The sequence below is a fragment of the Schistocerca gregaria genome, chromosome 1, assembly GCF_023897955.1.
Source record: "Schistocerca gregaria isolate iqSchGreg1 chromosome 1, iqSchGreg1.2, whole genome shotgun sequence".
Lineage (NCBI taxonomy): Eukaryota > Metazoa > Arthropoda > Insecta > Orthoptera > Acrididae > Schistocerca > Schistocerca gregaria.
In genome coordinates, this window is record NC_064920.1 from 1,029,097,558 (window position 1) to 1,029,114,637 (window position 17,080).

At 41.0% G+C, this 17,080-nt stretch overlaps 1 protein-coding gene and 1 non-coding gene across 2 annotated transcripts in view; one reads left to right on the top strand and one right to left on the bottom strand.

Moving 5' to 3' along the window:
• The window catches only part of LOC126279034 (uncharacterized), a 587,657-nt gene that overhangs the window by 20,955 nt on the left and 549,622 nt on the right, over positions 1–17,080 (bottom strand). The window lies entirely within an intron of this gene.
• On the top strand, positions 14,495–14,577 carry Trnal-uaa (transfer RNA leucine (anticodon UAA)). Its single transcript has one exon. It is a non-coding gene; the product is annotated as a tRNA-Leu (tRNA).

Below are 17,080 nucleotides of genomic sequence, written 5' to 3' on the forward strand. Positions count from 1 at the left end.
CATGTCTTGGTCACCTCTTGCTCGTATTGACGGCACTTTGAACAGTGGACATTACATTTCAGATGTGTTGCAAACCATGGCTCTATCCTTCATTCGATCCCTGCGAAACCCTACATTTTAGCAGGATAATGCACGACCCCATCATGCAGGTCCTGTCTGAGCCTTTCTGGATACAGAAAATGTTCGACTGCTGCCCTGGCCAGCACATTCTCCAAATCTCTCACCAACTGAAAAAGTGTGGTCAATAGTGGCCGAGCAACTGGCTCATCACAATACGCCAGTCACCACTCTTGATGAACCATGGTATTGTGTTGAAGCTGCATGGGCAGCTGTACCTGTACACGCCATTCAAGCTCTGTTTGACTCAATGCCCAGCAGTATCAAGGCTGTTATTACAGCCAGAGGTGGTTGTTCTGGATACTGATTTCTCAGGATCTATGCACCCAAATTGCGTGAAAATGTAATCACATGTCAGTTCTAGTATAATATATTTGTTCAATGAATACCCGTTTATCATCTGCATTTCTTCTTGGTGTAGCAATTTTAATGACCAGTAGTGTACATTCTGTAAATAAGGATAGGTGGCAATCTGGGCAGGTCTGAGAATAGAGTACAATGCTGGTATGGTTACAAGTGTTTTGAAGTACAGCATTTAGTGCACATTGTTGAAAGGGGTTGTGTTGCAACAGATGGTACCTATGTGTTTCCAAGCTGACCCAACAACATTATCAATTAAGATTACAATGGCCACAGAATAACTGATATTGTACATTGGCTCAGAGGAAACACATTGCCTGGTCAGATGAATCAGGTATCTTCAGCCACAACATCAATTGTTGTGCCTGGATATGCCATCATCTAGGCAAATGGATGCTCGAAGTAGGCACCATGTGGTAGATGTTGGCCAAAGGGGGGAATATTAAGCAATGGGAGACATTTACCTACGGACTTGTGGTAGTAATCAAGTGTAACATGACAGCTGTGCATTACATGAACCTTATTGTCAACCACTTGCATCCCTTCATGTCTAATGTCGTCCCCAGCATTATTTTGAACCACCTGTATCGCTCCAGGCCTGATATCTTCCCCAATGGCCATGGCATCTTACAGCAGTGTAACTATCCATGTCACAAGGCCAGAATTGTGATATAGTGGTTTGAGAAGCATGCCTTTGGTGCCAACTTCACCTGATCTGAACCCAGTGGAACATGAACCACCAACACATAATTTACAGGAATGGTGTGGCTTGTGCACAGACATATGGTGCCACATACCAAGGAATTGGCAAATACATATGACACCCAATCACTGTGGTATTGCATAATAAAGGTGAACGAAGGTGCTGTTATGCAGGTGATCACAATATTTTGCATCATCAGTATATGTCTAACAACTGAAGACAAGGGCACAAATTAGAGAAATTCATTCATGTACAGAGCAGTACTGACAGTCTTTATCTGTGACAAGGATAGAAAAAGGGAATAAAATTCTGAAGTACCATGTACTCTTTGCAATATGGCTTACACTGGCTTATAAAAACAGTATTGCCCAAATTGTGTCACACTAAGACTTCATTAACAAAACCTCATTTGCAAATCAGCTCACCAATGTCTGTGTTTTAATGCATACGCCATCAAAACCTTATTGCAAGGAATATGTGAAGTAAAGCTGACAAACACGAATAAGATTCTGTGATCTGAGTGGCTCAAGAACCGTGTTACGCTCGGTTAACTCACAAGATAGCTGCCACAAGAAATCTTCCTGTGAATCAAAAGAAGAGATTGCATCCCAGATAGTCATGGGCATTTAGTCTGGACCCTGCTGGCTGGCCATGAAATAGTAAGCAGTCTTTTCTGCACCACAATCTGTAGTCATTTTTCCATTTGTCAAGTAAAATGTGGTGGCATTAAGAACTTACATCTCAGCCACGGGGAGGTTTTTATTTAACTACTGGTTCACTTACAAAGATATGAAAAACAAGGCATCAACCTATCCTGTAGTACATGCAAACAACGGGATGTAATTACAATAAAAGTTAGGTAGAGAGACTTATTCATCTCATAACACACAATTTCAAATCAATATTTATTTGATATATTGGAGACACACAATGATTTTTACATTTTTTTAGCTACAATTCTAGCAGCACACCTTTCAGGCTCTTCACTGTGGCAGTATTATTGAATAGTTAGCGCAAGAGCCTTGTTATTCTTTTATGTTGTTTCTCAGTTGCGCCACAGTTTGCCACTTACTTACTTATTCATACTCTCCAGGCCCCACAAACCACAACCAATTTTCGATTTTGTCAAATAGCCTCCTCCATAGCATTCTGTCCTTGGCATCTTCTTCCCTTGCTCCAAATATATGAAGATGCTTGGCCACCAGGTCACTCCATCTTGTTTTCAATCTGCCTAAAGATCTTTGGCCTACAGGTTTCTTCTCTTGACACTTCTGTCAGTCATGGTCCTTCTTCTCTGCTACAGGTATTGCTGGCCCATTCAGTTTCATTGTCTTGGCCTTCACAACAGCACCTGATCCATTGTCTGTCTCCCTGAGCTTCTTGTTCTTTCTTTGTTGGCATTGTTCTCCATCAAAAATTGGTCCAAATATCTTCTGCAGGATCTTATTTTCAATATCTTTTATGTTTCTCTCTGTACACTTACCTATTCTTCATTTGTCCTCCCTGCATAGTGATACTGATCTGGTCTTTATTGTGATTCCTCCCAAAGAAAATGACAGTAATTTCTTGAGTGAATATAATGTTCTAGATTATGCATTGATCCTCTATTTCTTGTTTCTCATCATTTCTGTTATTTACTGCCATCCCCAGATGTTTAAGGTCATCTGCTTCTTCAAACGCGTGGTTATCACTCAGTGGGATTTTCTGTTTTTTTGTCTTGTAATTTCTTTGTACTCCCACGAATTTTGTTTTCTTGTCATTTCTCCAAACCAACTCCCATTTAAACAGCTTTCTTGCCAATGTTTTCAGGTCATTTAGATTTTCAGCGATCATCTGCAAAAATCAGTAGGTTATTTCCCTCTTCTGCTATGCTTGCTGCATCCAGTGCTTCCCATATTATAATGCTAAATGAGTGGTGAGATTCCACATTTCTAATAAAGTTTGACCTCCCTCTGTCTGACTTGTACAGTGCCCTGACAGAGTATTCTAGGATGTTGCTGATACTTGATTTATGGGCACAAGGCTATGGTCCAAGGCGTAATTCTAAGCCGCACATTTGGTTGTCCATTGGTGGAGATTTCAAGTCATAAATAACGTAACTGTACCCCATATGGCCTGTGGTTCAATATACCTAAGTGGCTATTTCTTGGTAACTATGAAGAGAATGCAATAGATGGCAGCTCATGCACATTTGGCAAGCTATGTCAACTAGCTCTGTGTCTCACCCAGTGCACAGTGAGTAACAGCCATCTCATAAGTGAGCTTTTGTTGTGTTACTGTTTCATACAGATAAGTTTCTTGTGTTACTCATTCATTAAACTTTTTCTGCAAACGTGGTACTGTGTCAGGTACTTCATGCACCTTTGCCAAAGTTTGGGAAAAATTCATGATCATATCTAACATCATAAGGCTACTGGACTGGATCCATATGATCCTAATGCAATTCCAGAAGCTGTATTTGAACCTAGTGCAGCTTCCAATTTACAAAATCCTGCAGCTTCAGAACGTCTACCACCATCAATACTGCAAAAATCAGGTGACACTTCCTCTTCAGAGCCTGGACCTTCAGGTGCGCCAAATAGAAATTTGAATAGAGTATGCATATTGTCTGTGGGGCTCTGTCATTGATTCATATGCCACTGGAGCTGCTGATAATGAGATCAGAATTCTTGGAATACCTAAAATACAGCCAGACCTATCCAAGGAATCAGCAAAAAAAGTCAAATTGACACAAGGATAAATCTTGGTTTTGTATTGCAAGCAAAGAAGATTCAGTGAAAGACGTGTGTGTTTCATTTGTGTTCATTACATCCATGAGGAATGTGGCAGATTAATGAAAGAGTACAAGGGCAGTTTTACATGCCAAGCTGTGAGGACAGTGACACACAAAATGTAAAAATATTTTTTGTCAGTTCAGCGTAACAAATAGCTTGTTGTTGTCTTCAGTCCTGAGACTGGTTTGATGCAGCTCTCCATGCTACTCTATCCTGTGCAAGCTGCTTCATCTCCCAGTACCTACTGCAAGCTACATCCTTCTGAATCTGTTTAGTGTACTCATCTCTCGGTCTCCCTCTACGATTTTTACCCTCCACGCTGCCCTCCAATGCTAAATTTGTGATCCCTTGATGCCTCAAAACATGTCCTACCAACCGATCCCTTCTTCTAGTCAAGTTGTGCCACAAACTTCTCTTCTCCCCAATCCTATTCAATACCTCCTCATTAGTTACGTGCTCTATCCATCTTATCTTCAGTATTCTTCTGTAGCACCACATTTCGAAAGCTTCTATTCTCTTCTTGTCCAAACTAGTTATCGTCCATGTTTCACTTCCATACATGGCTACACTCCAAACAAATACTTTCAGAAACGACTTCCTGATACATAAATCTATATTCGATGTTAACAAATTTCTCTTCTTCAGAAAGGCTTTCCTTGCCATTGCCAGTCTACATTTTATATCCTCTCTACTTCGACCATCATCAGTTATTTTACTTCCTAAATAGCAAAACTCCTTTACTACTTTAAGTGTCTCATTTCCTAGTCTAATTCCCTCAGCATCACCTGATTTAATTTGACTACATTCCATTATCCTCGTTTTGCTTTTGTTAATGTTCATCTTATATCCTCCTTTCAAGACACAAATAGCTTATGTAAGTGAATAACCAACTATTTGGAAACAGTTACATCTGCTGAATTCATTCTTGGAAATAATTTTGTGAGCCTGAATCATAAGCATTGTTTAAGCACTTTTCTTTTTTTAAAACTACCTTTGTCAGATAAGTAATTTCAGTTTAAATACTAGTTTATGTTACACATTGGGAACACAGTGTACTCAAAAAACCCAAAACTGATCTTTTTTATAGTATTTTTATGGCTTGCTTAATCATTTTACTTGCTCCATGTCATAATATTACACTCCAATTTGATGTACTGTACATTGCAACCAACCTTCACAATTTATTGTTACTCACAAAAACATAAAAAAATAAGTTTCCTTGGACAGGTCATTACGTCACATTCCAATTATGTGTTTTATTTTTGTTTGCAATGATTCCCTCAAAATCCTGAAATGTAGTGCTGCCACAGAAGTGGTAACACTAGATCATCGGTCACTTGCACACAGTGCATTCTTCTAAGTTCCACAAGTATTCTCTCCAGTGCCCCGATACCGATCATTTTCCGCTAACTTGGGTGGTATTTGTTCTAGATACATAGTAACTGGTATTATTTATTGAGGCGACATATATCTTCAGCAACACAATTTACCATTCCCGAATTGCGTCATATTGTTTTTCCGAGGAACGTTTCACGGACGGCATAAATCTGCCTTTGCAGCCTTCCACATCGCAGGTGTAGTCTTCCACATAGCTGACCTTGCTTCTGTTAAGCACATCTGGGATACCACTGAGATGGCTGTGCATGTGGGCACTGCACTGGCCAGTCGTGCATGATGCCTGAGTGGTCTTCAGGATAGCTCTTCAACGTTTTAGATTAGTCATGTCACATCGCCTCACGTCATTGGGGCGGAACCGGGGACAACATGCTACTAAATAGGTGTTTCGAAGTGCTTTGATAACTATCTTCACTTCTTGAAAGCTACATTTGAATACTATTTCGTAACTGCGAAAAATTACCTAAAATAGCGCTCTCAGGCTGTCTATCGTGCCTGACTAAATAACACAAGCAGCCGAATTCACCCGCTCTGTACAAGATACAATACATTGAATGCTGATACGGCATCCCCCTATGATTACTTACATACTTCCGTGTCTGTCAATTTACCCAACTGTTGGGTATTCAAGTAAGAATCTCCTCTACAAAAGACAGTACTAAGAATTGGAGATAACTACGACAAAAATTAATGTTTTTATTTTAGTTCTAGTAGATCAGGCGATAATCTCTGCCCACATCCAGTAATCAAACTGTTAACTACGCAATACTATTAAATGAACGACGAAATACAACTGCATAGACAGAATAACTATAATAGTAGTTACATTAGTTGCCTATTGGGACTCTTTTTTTTAAGAAAAAGAAAATGCACCAAAACCCAGCAGATGTAAGTACAGCTTATAATCAGTGGCTCAACTGCTACGAACATTGGTTCACAACAGGTGGTCACCCTGTTGCCAGTCAAAACGCACTTCTGTCAGAGCATAGGTGGGGAGCGTTATTACTTGATAATTAGTAGCCAACGCAATGTCATGTATTGAATGATGTGCTTTGTCGCTGTTACAACTTTTGTATTGAAGGAGTGTGACTAACTGGTGTACGTTTGACAGTGCTTCGACGCATAAATTTGTAAAAGTATGGTATTAGCGTTGTGATTGTAACAGCTCTTCGATACAGTGTCTGTGAACAAAATGAAAGGAGGATTAGAAGTCACAGGTATGATCTGTAAATTACTATAAATCTGGAGGTTGATCATAAGGTGTACCACGGCTATGGCTGCATGATGCTCGAACAAATAGCGCGCTCTAACGAAAAATGGCCCGCACTTGAGAAAACACACTCAAGGATAGCTGCGTTTATTCAGTGTTTTCAAGAGTTCATAATCATTTGAAGCAACCAGTGAAAGCATCTAACCAGGAGCCCCGTAACTTGATAGCAATGTTCCGAAACTAAACTTCGAGTACCTATATTAGATACGTAATTATTCTAGAAATTTGTGTGGCCAGTATTAAAATCTTCCCCTCTCAACATGCACAGTACTGACTGGTAAAATGGAGTACAGTTTTGAAACCTGGTTAGCCTACAAAATCAGTAGGCAATATTGCCGAATAACGGTTCGAACTTTGACCTGCAGGGGGACGTTATCAAGTGTTGTAAGGGGTAGCGAGATCCTTTTATTCTGAATAAGTAGTGATTTCAGACGTGGTGGTTAGGTTAGGAGTTAATAACGTAACAAATTTGTTTGTGAATCGATCTGCAATTATGATTGTTGATTCTTCAGGAAATATCACGATTTCTTAGATGGTTGTTGGATTGAGACCTGCAAGGCTAAAATTAATCCGCACATTTCTCCCTACATCATGCTCTGGCGAATTATATTTCGTTGTGCCACCGGCTGTCTTCATACAGGCACCCGGTAAAATTTTAGCAAAAGTCTGAAAGCGATTACAAAGCAAAGACTCTAGACAATAAGTGTAAGTAGTACTTGAAATCACAAAATAATTGTTTTTAAATTTTATCAATTCATGAAAGCTAGAACACCTCGAAATATTTTCCCTTCTCTTTTATCACGTTCTTCGCTATATTTTACGTCAGTTTGATGCTTGTTAAACGTTCTGCTTAAATGTAAAGTTACAATGTACAATAGTTCGGTTATGATTCACCTTAGAATATTTTCACAGGAGGTGTCCCCACATATTAATTGCACTGAGCAATATGTATGTCAACGTCTAAATTTTAATATAACTTTCAAGGTTTTAACGTCTGTAACGGAGGCTACACTTGTCGCGAGAGTATTACCATTTAGCTAGTTATCGTATCGGATAAGCCCACACTCATGAATAAAAAAAAAGCATAGAACGTCAGCTAGTTGCCTGTAGCGTATATGAACCCATCACATGCTCAGTATTATTGACACAATAATATTGTCAATATATTTGCACGGATGTGCGATGTGAAGAATGGCACAATAATATCGCGCTAAATTTACGTCTGCGAAGGGAGTGAGAGGGTCAGAACGCTGCTTTCATAAGCTTGGAAATACGGCGCGCATTTGTTACCCCAGGAAACGACGCCGCAAGAGCATTAACTTTTCAGTCCACATGTAAGGTCTGGGAAGAACGTCAAAACAGTCATATGACTAAGCAAAGTCTCACTACACTGTAAAATATTGAGGGCTTGCAAGGGAGGAAAGGAAAGGAAACGAAACTTATGCGTTTGCTGGTGGACAATGACGAAGAGAACTATCTGCGCCAAACTCAACGCGAAACGCAGAAAAACAGTCAAAAATATGTTTGAAAATGCGTCAGCTAACTGTTCCTCGGCACTAAAACACACCTGTGGCTTTTTAGCGCACTTTGTAGCCATTTTTCATACGAAATTTACCAGACTGGCAGCTACTGCTGCACTAAGATAGAACGCAGCACAATGCTCGTTCAGCTGTCACGTCTGACGTAACTCACTGGCGCATTACGCACCGCATTCAGTGGGAAAACACCTTTACTATTTTTGCCATTATTCAGGGAACGACGCACTACGCCGAGCGCAAGACGTCCTACGGGACGCAAAATTCCTACTCTTGGGAAATCGCGGCATGTGGGAATTGCTCGTTTTGCAAAACAAAAGCAAAAATCACGCAGACCAAGCGTGAAAGATCTGAAAAGCTTCCATTTAGCATTTCAGTGGGCCAGGGGCTCATTTAAAAATGGTTCAAATGGCTCTGAGCACTATGGGACTTAACTTCTGAGGACATCAGTCCCCTAGAACTTAGAACTACTTAAACCTAACTAACCTAAGGACATCACACACACCCATGCCCGAAGCAGGATTCGAACCTGTGAACGTAGCGGTCGCGCGGTTCCAGACTGTAGCGCCTAGAAACGCCCGGCCATCTCGGCCGGCGGGGCTCATTTAGGACGGCATAGATTTGTAATTAACAGCTAATTACAAAAAAGTGATCTTCACTATGTATCTTGCACATGCGCTGAATTCTAAGTACGTCTCTACTGTTGCGATTGTTGCTAGCGAGATAAAGCAAGTGTTTAACGAAAGCTGATTGAATGCTTATATGACCATTATGTCTCTGCTGTGACGACTGTTGCAAGGAAAATAAACATGTTGCTCGCTGGACGTCTGAAGTAATCTCATGAGTAAACTACGTCGTTTAGCGCCCGCTACGTCGCTCGCATAGATTTTTTAAATCGAATTTTTAAGTTGTTCAGAAATTGCAACACCCTCTAAACGTTTCATGTCAATTAAGGCCATAGAAGCATGTTCGTTCCCGAATGTATCCATACTTCTGACCAGATAGCGATTCTGTAGATAGTCCAAGGTTTTTGTTAATCATGCCCTTTGCGTTCTTGTAGTGATATTTCCATAGAAACTTTAATCTCCCAACACATTTCTTTATATCTAACAGAGTTCAGAAGTACCAGTTTTCATAGATTTAGCTTTCAAAATTGTTTTAATGTAGCTAAATATTTTCTTAAGGAATATCATCTATTTCTCCCCCTTGGGAGGTGAATTTCCAAAAACACAAATATGTATTTTTTATTTCTAACTAATGAAGCATGGGTGGGGGGCTTGCGTGCCTCATCGATACACACAGCCATACCTTAGGTGTAACCACAACGGAGGGGTATCTATTGAGAGGCCAGACAAACGTGTGGTTCCTGAAGAGGGGCAGCAGCCTTTTCAGTAGCTGTAGGGGCAGCAGTCTGGATGAGTGACTGATCTGGCCTTGTAACATTAGCAAAAACGGCCTTGCTGTGCTGGTACTGCGAACGGCTGAAAGCAAGGGGGAACTACAGCCATAATTTTTACCGAGGGCATGCAGCTTTACTGTATTGTTAAATGATGATGGCGTCCTCTTGGGTAAATATTCCGGAGGTAAAATAGTCCCCTGTTCGGATCTCCAGGCGGGGACTACTCAGGAGGGCGTCGTTATCAGGAGAAAGAAAACTGGCGTTCTACGGATCGGAGCGTGGAACGTCAGATCCTTTAATCGGGCAGGTAGGTTAAAAAATTTATAAAAGGGAATGGATAGGTTAAAGTTAGATATAGTGGGAATTAGTGACGTTCGGTGGCAAGAGGAACAAGACTTCTGATCAGGTGAATACAGGTTATAAATACAAAATCAAATAGGGGTAATGCAGGAGTAGGTTTAATAAGCAATAAAAAAAAGTGCAGGTAAGCTACTACGAACAGCATGGTGAACGCATTATTGTAGCCAAGATAGACACGAAGCCCACGCCAGCGTAGTACAAGTTTATATACCATCTACCTCGCAGATTACGAAGAGATTGATTAAATGTATGATGAGATAAAAGAAATTATCCAGATAGTGAAGGGAGACGAAAATTGAAGTAATGGATGACTGGAATTCGAAGGAAGAGACGGAAAAGTAGTAGGTGAATATGGAATGGGAGTAAGGAATGAAAGAGGAAGCTGCCTGGTAGAATTTTGCACAGAGCATAACTTAATCTTAGTTAACACTTGGTTCAAGAATCATGAAATTGTATACATGGAAGGGTCCTGGCGACACTGGAAGGTTTCGGGTTATATAATGGTAAGACAGAGATTCAGGAACCTGGTTTTAAATATTAAGACATATCCACGGGCAGATGTGGACTCTGACCACAATCTATTGGTTATGAACTGTAGATTAAAAATGAAGAAACCGCAAAAAGTTAAAAATTTAAGGAGATGGGACCTGGATAAACTGAAAGAAACAGAGGTTGTACAGGCTCAGGGAGAGCTTTAGGGAACGATTGAGAAGATCAGGGGAAGGAAATGCATCAGTAGAAGAATGGGAAGCTCTGAGAGATTAAATAGTGAATGCAGCAGAGGATCAAGTAGGTAAAAAGACAAGGGCTAGTAGAAATCCTTGGGTAACAGAAGAAATATTGAATTTAATTGATGAAAGGAGAAAATATAAAAATGCAGTAAATGAAGCAGGCAAAAAGGAATACAAAGTCTCAAAAATGAGATCGACAGGGAGTGCAAAATGCCTAAGCAGGGATGGCTAGAGGACAAATATAGGGATGTAGAGGCATATATCACTTTGAGTAAGATAGATACTGCCTACAGGAAAATTAAAGATACCTTTGGAGAAAAGAGAACCACGTCTATGAATATCATGAGCTCAGATGGAAACTCTGTCCTAAACAAAGAAGAGAAAACAAAGGTGGAAGGATTATATAGAGGGTCTATACAAGGGCAATGTACTTGATGACAATATTATGGAAATGGAAGAGGACGTAGATGAAGATGAAATGGGAGATATGATACTGCGTGAAGAGTTTGACAGAGCACTGAAAGACCTAAGTCGAAACAAGGCCCTGGGAGTAGAACTACTGATGACCTTGGGAGAGCCAGGCCTGACAAAACTCTACCACCTGGTGAGCAAGATGTATGGGACAGATCAAATACCCTCAGACTTCAAGGAGAATATAATAATTCCAAACCCAAAGAAAGGAGGTGTTGACACATGTGAAATCTGCCGAACTGTCAGTTTAATGAGTCACGGCTGCAAAATACTAACACGAATTCTTTACAGATGAATAGGAAAACTGGTAGAAGCCGACGTCGGGGAAGATCAGTTTGGATTCTGAAGAAATGTTGGATCACGCGAGGCAATACTGACCCTATGACTACGCAATACTGACCCTATGACTTATCTTAGAAGAAAGGTTAAGGATAGGCAAACCTACGTTTCTAGCACTTGTGGACTCAGAGAAAGCTTTTGACTATGTTGACTGGAATACTCTCTTTCAAATTCTGAAGGTGGCAGGGGAGTAGGTATTAAAATCCAGGAAGAAGAAATAAAAACTTTGAGGTTCGCCGATGACATTGTAATTCTATCAGAGACAGCAAAGGACCTGGAAGAGAAGTTGGACGGAATGGACAGTGTCTTGAAAGAAGAATATAGGATGAACATCAATATAGTAAAATGAGGATAATGGAATGTAGTCTAATTAAATCAGGTGAAGCTGAGGGAATTAGATTAGGAAATGAGACACTTAAAGTAGTAAAGGAGGTTTGCTATTTGGGGCGCAAAATAACTGATGATGGTCGAAGTAGAGAGGATATAAAATGTAGACTGGCAACGGCAAGGAAAGCGTTTCTTAAGAAGAGAAATTTGTTAACATCGAGTATAGATTTAAGTGGCAGGAAGTCGTTCCTGAAGTATTTCTATGGAGGGTATGGAAGTGAAACATGGACGATGAATAGTTTAGACAATAGAGAATAGCAGCTTTCGAAATGTGGTGATACAGAAGAATGCTAAAGATTAGATGGGTAGATCATGTAACTAATGATGAGGTACTGAAGAGAATTGGGGAGAAGAGAAATTTGTGGCACAACTTGACTAGAATAAGGGAACCGTTGGTAGGACATGTTCTGAGGCATCAAGGAATCACTAATTTAGTATTGCAGGGCAGTGTGGAGGGTAAAAATCTTAGAGGCAGACCAAGAGGTGAATACACTTAACAAATTCAGAATGATGCCAGTAGCTACTAGGAGACTACTCTGGACTGAAGACCACAATAACAACAACAACAACTCAGAAGTCAAATACCAATTTTCATAGATGTAATTTCAAAAATGCTTTGGTAATTCTTTAATGATTTAGTTTCAAAAAAATATCCACCAACTGTTTTACCCCCTTAGTGGTTTACTTTCCAAAAATGCGGATCATGTATTTTTCATTTTCGAATGTTAGTTTTCGTACTTCTAGCTTCAAAATTGCCTTAATAGCGACAAACGTTCATTAAGCCCTTCATCCCCTATTTCACCCCATTAGGAGTGGAATTTCGAGCAGTCACTTCTTAAATGACGCTTGCAGTGTAGATATACACCCCCTCCAAATTTCAAGTTTCTATCCTTAGCGGATTGGGGTGGAGGGATGATGAGTCAGTGAGTGTGGCCCGATTTCACCCCCTTACGGGCTGAATTTCCAAAACCAGTGAAACGTATTTTTTCATTTCAAACAGAGAAGCCAATCAACTTTAAAAATGCGTTTGCAATTAACTATTTTCATAAAACATTGCGCCCTCTATTTTACCTCCTTAAAGATTCATTTTCGAAAAACAATGACAAGCGTATTTTTTATTTCCAATAGAGGTGCCAAATAAGTTGTCATGCTTTTAGCCTGAAAAATCCATGATGAAATATTTCCATAAACGTTCATCCCCTATTTCATCCCCATAGGGGTTGAATTCCCAAAAACATTGAAATGCGTATTGTTTTATTTCTGAGAAGCCAAATACAAATTTTCATAGAGTTAGCCTTAAAATGCCTTCATAATGACACATTTTCATAGAATATTGCATCTGATTCCTATTTCACCCCTCTAGTCAAATACAATTGTTCATAGATGTAGCTTTAAAAATATTGTCGTCATTTTTTAATAATGTTATTTAAAAATAAACTTTCACCTTTGATTTCATCCCCACAGGGGCTAAACTTTCAAAAATACTAAACACGTATTTCTTTATTTCTCGCCGAGAAACCAAATGCCAATTTTTGTAGGTCTAGCTTCAAAATTGCATCAAGAACAATAAATTTTCAAAGAAACCTTTATCCCCTATTTCTCCCCCTGAGGGATAGGATATCGAAAAATCTCTTCCTAAGCGACACCTATAGTAAATATCAAAACCCTTAGCAAATTTCCAGTTTCTATCCGTACTGGTTTGGGGAGGGGAATGATGAGTAAGTGAGCGAGTCATTCAGTCAGGATATAAACAGTTATGCATACTGTCATGTCGCAGTATCCCGCGTTTCCTAATCAATCAGGAATTTCATTTCTCAGAGTTCTGTATGGTGCTTTCATATGCATATTTCAGCTCACTTCCTGATCTTTTGTCACATAGCCTTTTGTTTTCAGTTCTTCGCGAAAATTAGTTTGGCGCGATTGAATTTTATTTCGGTATCGGCAGGACCTGCTGTTTATTGCGCAGGAACAACCTGTTGTACCGTATAATATATTGAGCATCGTATTTTTAAAGTTCTGCTGTCTTGTTCTATACTGTACAAACTGCAATACTGATATCACAGCTATTATTATTCATTAATTAATATTGAGCGTATGATGGCCCCTTAAGCGCAGAACGACTGTTTTGGATATGTCGATAATGGAAGTTAATTCTGAAATGATGAACAATACATTTTAAACCAATACCCTTGAGGTATATTGTCCTCCATATCGATAGAAATTGAATATATTGTGCTGTCTATAATTAGTGCCCTGTTATTACATGCTCCGACTTCACTACCGGCATTGTAAATGAGTGTAGTAGGCAAATAATGACAATACGCGATCGCAATAATTTCAGACCCCAACGGGTAGATCGTTACTGCAGTTTTCAAAGTTTCTTTTTCTTTTCATTTTAATCTGTAGCTTGGTCGGCAGCTATTCCAGTTCTCTTATCTTCAGCAAGTTAAGTTGTGTAAGTTGTCAATTACATATCTTGTTTTATCTGCTCGACGTACTGAAGGTTGGTACTCCTCGGGCATTCATCCAAGGCATTTTTTCTTCTGTTGATTTCACAATGAATTGCAGTGACTTCTGCAATGTGAATATTGTAGCGCAGAACGAACGATGTCGCTCTGTGAAGTACCATTCGTAGGGCACAAGCATACAAGCAGCCAGGTTGGCCGAGCGGTTAAGGCGCCAGACTTAAGTTCTGGTTCCCGAGAGGGAGCGTGGGTTCGAACCCCACACCTGGCAAATATTTTTACTTCTGTGTCTGTATTTGTTTTAATGCTGTATGTCATGTAAATCAATATTTGAGAACTGCAAACATAATTATAGGCATCATTTATGTGGCAGAGATTCGTGGTACGCTAATGCATTCTGGGCAATACAGTACATATAGTTCTGAATATGTTACGGTGGACAGACAGAAAAATATAGCTACATAGCGATTCGGCTAACTTTTTGATGTAAGTGGTTCAGTAATGAAAAACAACGCACTGTTTCCGTATTTTATACCTCATCTCCGTAACATTCAGTATTCATTTGCGAGTGCCAATGGGAGATGAAGTAATACTACGTGTATCATCTAAATGTTTTGCCACCATTAGTCGCAGTGCACAACTGACATTGTGTGTGAGCGAACATCACAAAAAACGTCGAGCACAGCGACAATATTTCTTTTTAATCTTCTATGACCTTGAAGAAAACATTCATTTCAGTGCGAGACCTGTCATGCAGGCTGCATTGAGACGCTTTAGGCGCTCTCAGAATTAAGTAATGTTTTTCCATGAAGGTATGACTTGGTACGTGCTCTATTTACACATAGTGTGTCCGTTTACAGGAGTCTATTATGGAGTATTACTCATCAGTACGGGACGCTGACCAGGTTGTAGTAATAGAAAAATAAAGAGAAAATCCAACATTTGGGGTGCGTTTTCGTCGCGCTTCGTCTTTATTTTATTTAATGGCATGACAGGAAACTCATACATTCAGGCACGTAGCGTTCTATTAGTAAGCGCGCCAGAATTACGGAGGTGCTCGACAAAAAGCTGTGCCAGACGCCACAACAGAGTTGTGCATCACGGGGGAATTACCCTATCTGATCAACAGTATTCGGACAGCCCCTATGTAATGCGGAACTGCCCATTAGATGTCACAAGAGGCGGGCTCGCCAGTATAAAAGGAGGTGGGTAGTATTGTGTTTTCAGTAGGTCATTCGCAATTACGATACGAAAACTGGCGAGCTGAAGTAAAGGGTGTGGCGGAGCTTGCTTCGTCGGCGGTCCTGTCCCACCACCCACTTAGACGACCCGGTGCTCGAATGTGGTCGACAATTTGGACGCGACTTCTCAATGGCGCTATCGGCGCGCAGGGCTGATCATTGCTATTCATCGTGTGCATAGCAACTTCCTCTTGATCTGGCGGGAAACACCTCCTTACGGCAGTACTTCACAAGAGCCTGTTCCTGCTTCTGCTGCCGTCTGCCCTGTTGGAGGAGGGGAGTAGTGTTACAACGTTCTGTCGCCAACGAGGTCGTTAGAGACAGAGCACAAGCTTGGATTAGAGATGGGTGGCAAAGGAAATCGGCGTTATCCTTTCAAAGGAACCATCCGGGCATTCGCTTGAAGCGATTTAGGGAAATCACGGAAAACCTAAATCAGGACGGTCGGACGCGGGTTTGAACCGCCGCCCTCCCTGATGTGATTCCAGTATGCTAACCACTGCGCAAGAGTGGACTGCTGCCATGGACACACTTCCTGAGGCTACTTTTGCGTTCCTCATGGGACATCTGTCTGAGGGAGATAGCGCACAGAAGGATAATGGAAGTGGTACAGACCAGTCTCAAGTGACATGCCACTGCTGCAGAGAATGAGTCGTTCTCCCAGTCTTTTGTCACTGCCTCTGTCATTATGCACCCTACAAAGAACACACTTCGCAAATTCGCCAATCGTCTAAGCTGTCGGAACTGCCGTCCCAGGAAGATGTTCTCATCGTTCCCAAGCGCAAACACACCACCAGGACTGCTGTGCTCGATCAGACGCCAACCTCTCTGGAGACATCTCTGGCCCAAGTTGGGGACTCTGAGGTTGCCCCACCAATGACAAAAGATACTGCATCGCCACCCATTGTCATTGAGTGGACAGAAGACTTCAGGTCCTTCCACCTGAAGATCACGAGTGCAGCCTCGCCATCGTCCTTGTGGGTTGTTGCCGTTCACGACCTCTACAAGGTTACCCTGCACTCTGCTGATGACTGTGGCAAATTGATGGAGCTCATCTGCAAGTCATCTCCTCTTCAAGATGTTCCCAAATCACCAGAAAGAAAAGCTTGAAGATTGGGCTTCAGCATATGCTCCACATAGCATATGGAATCTCCCCATACTCCCAAGGTTATGCAGCTCGTCCTTGCTGTTCTCATTAACAACGAGGAAAAGTGGAAGATTTTCCAGCAGGAATTTGTGGCCCAAGTCAAGTTACAGTAGAACTCCATGCCAAGGGGCTGCACACTGAATGCTTCTCCTTCCAGGGTGTGAACCAGGTGGCTGCTCCATGCTAGTACACTGTGTGAAGTGAGCTGGTCTTCACCACAACAAGGGCTGTGCATTCAAGGCGTGCCTCGAAGAAGCAGATAAGTAGGCTGCATCATGGCAGGTACATCCTGGAGTGAGCTTTGCCACTGGACGGGATGAGGTGTCGCCACCTGTCCAATCAGTGTCACCATTGCCTGTAGTCCATTTGGGGCTCCCATCCTGATC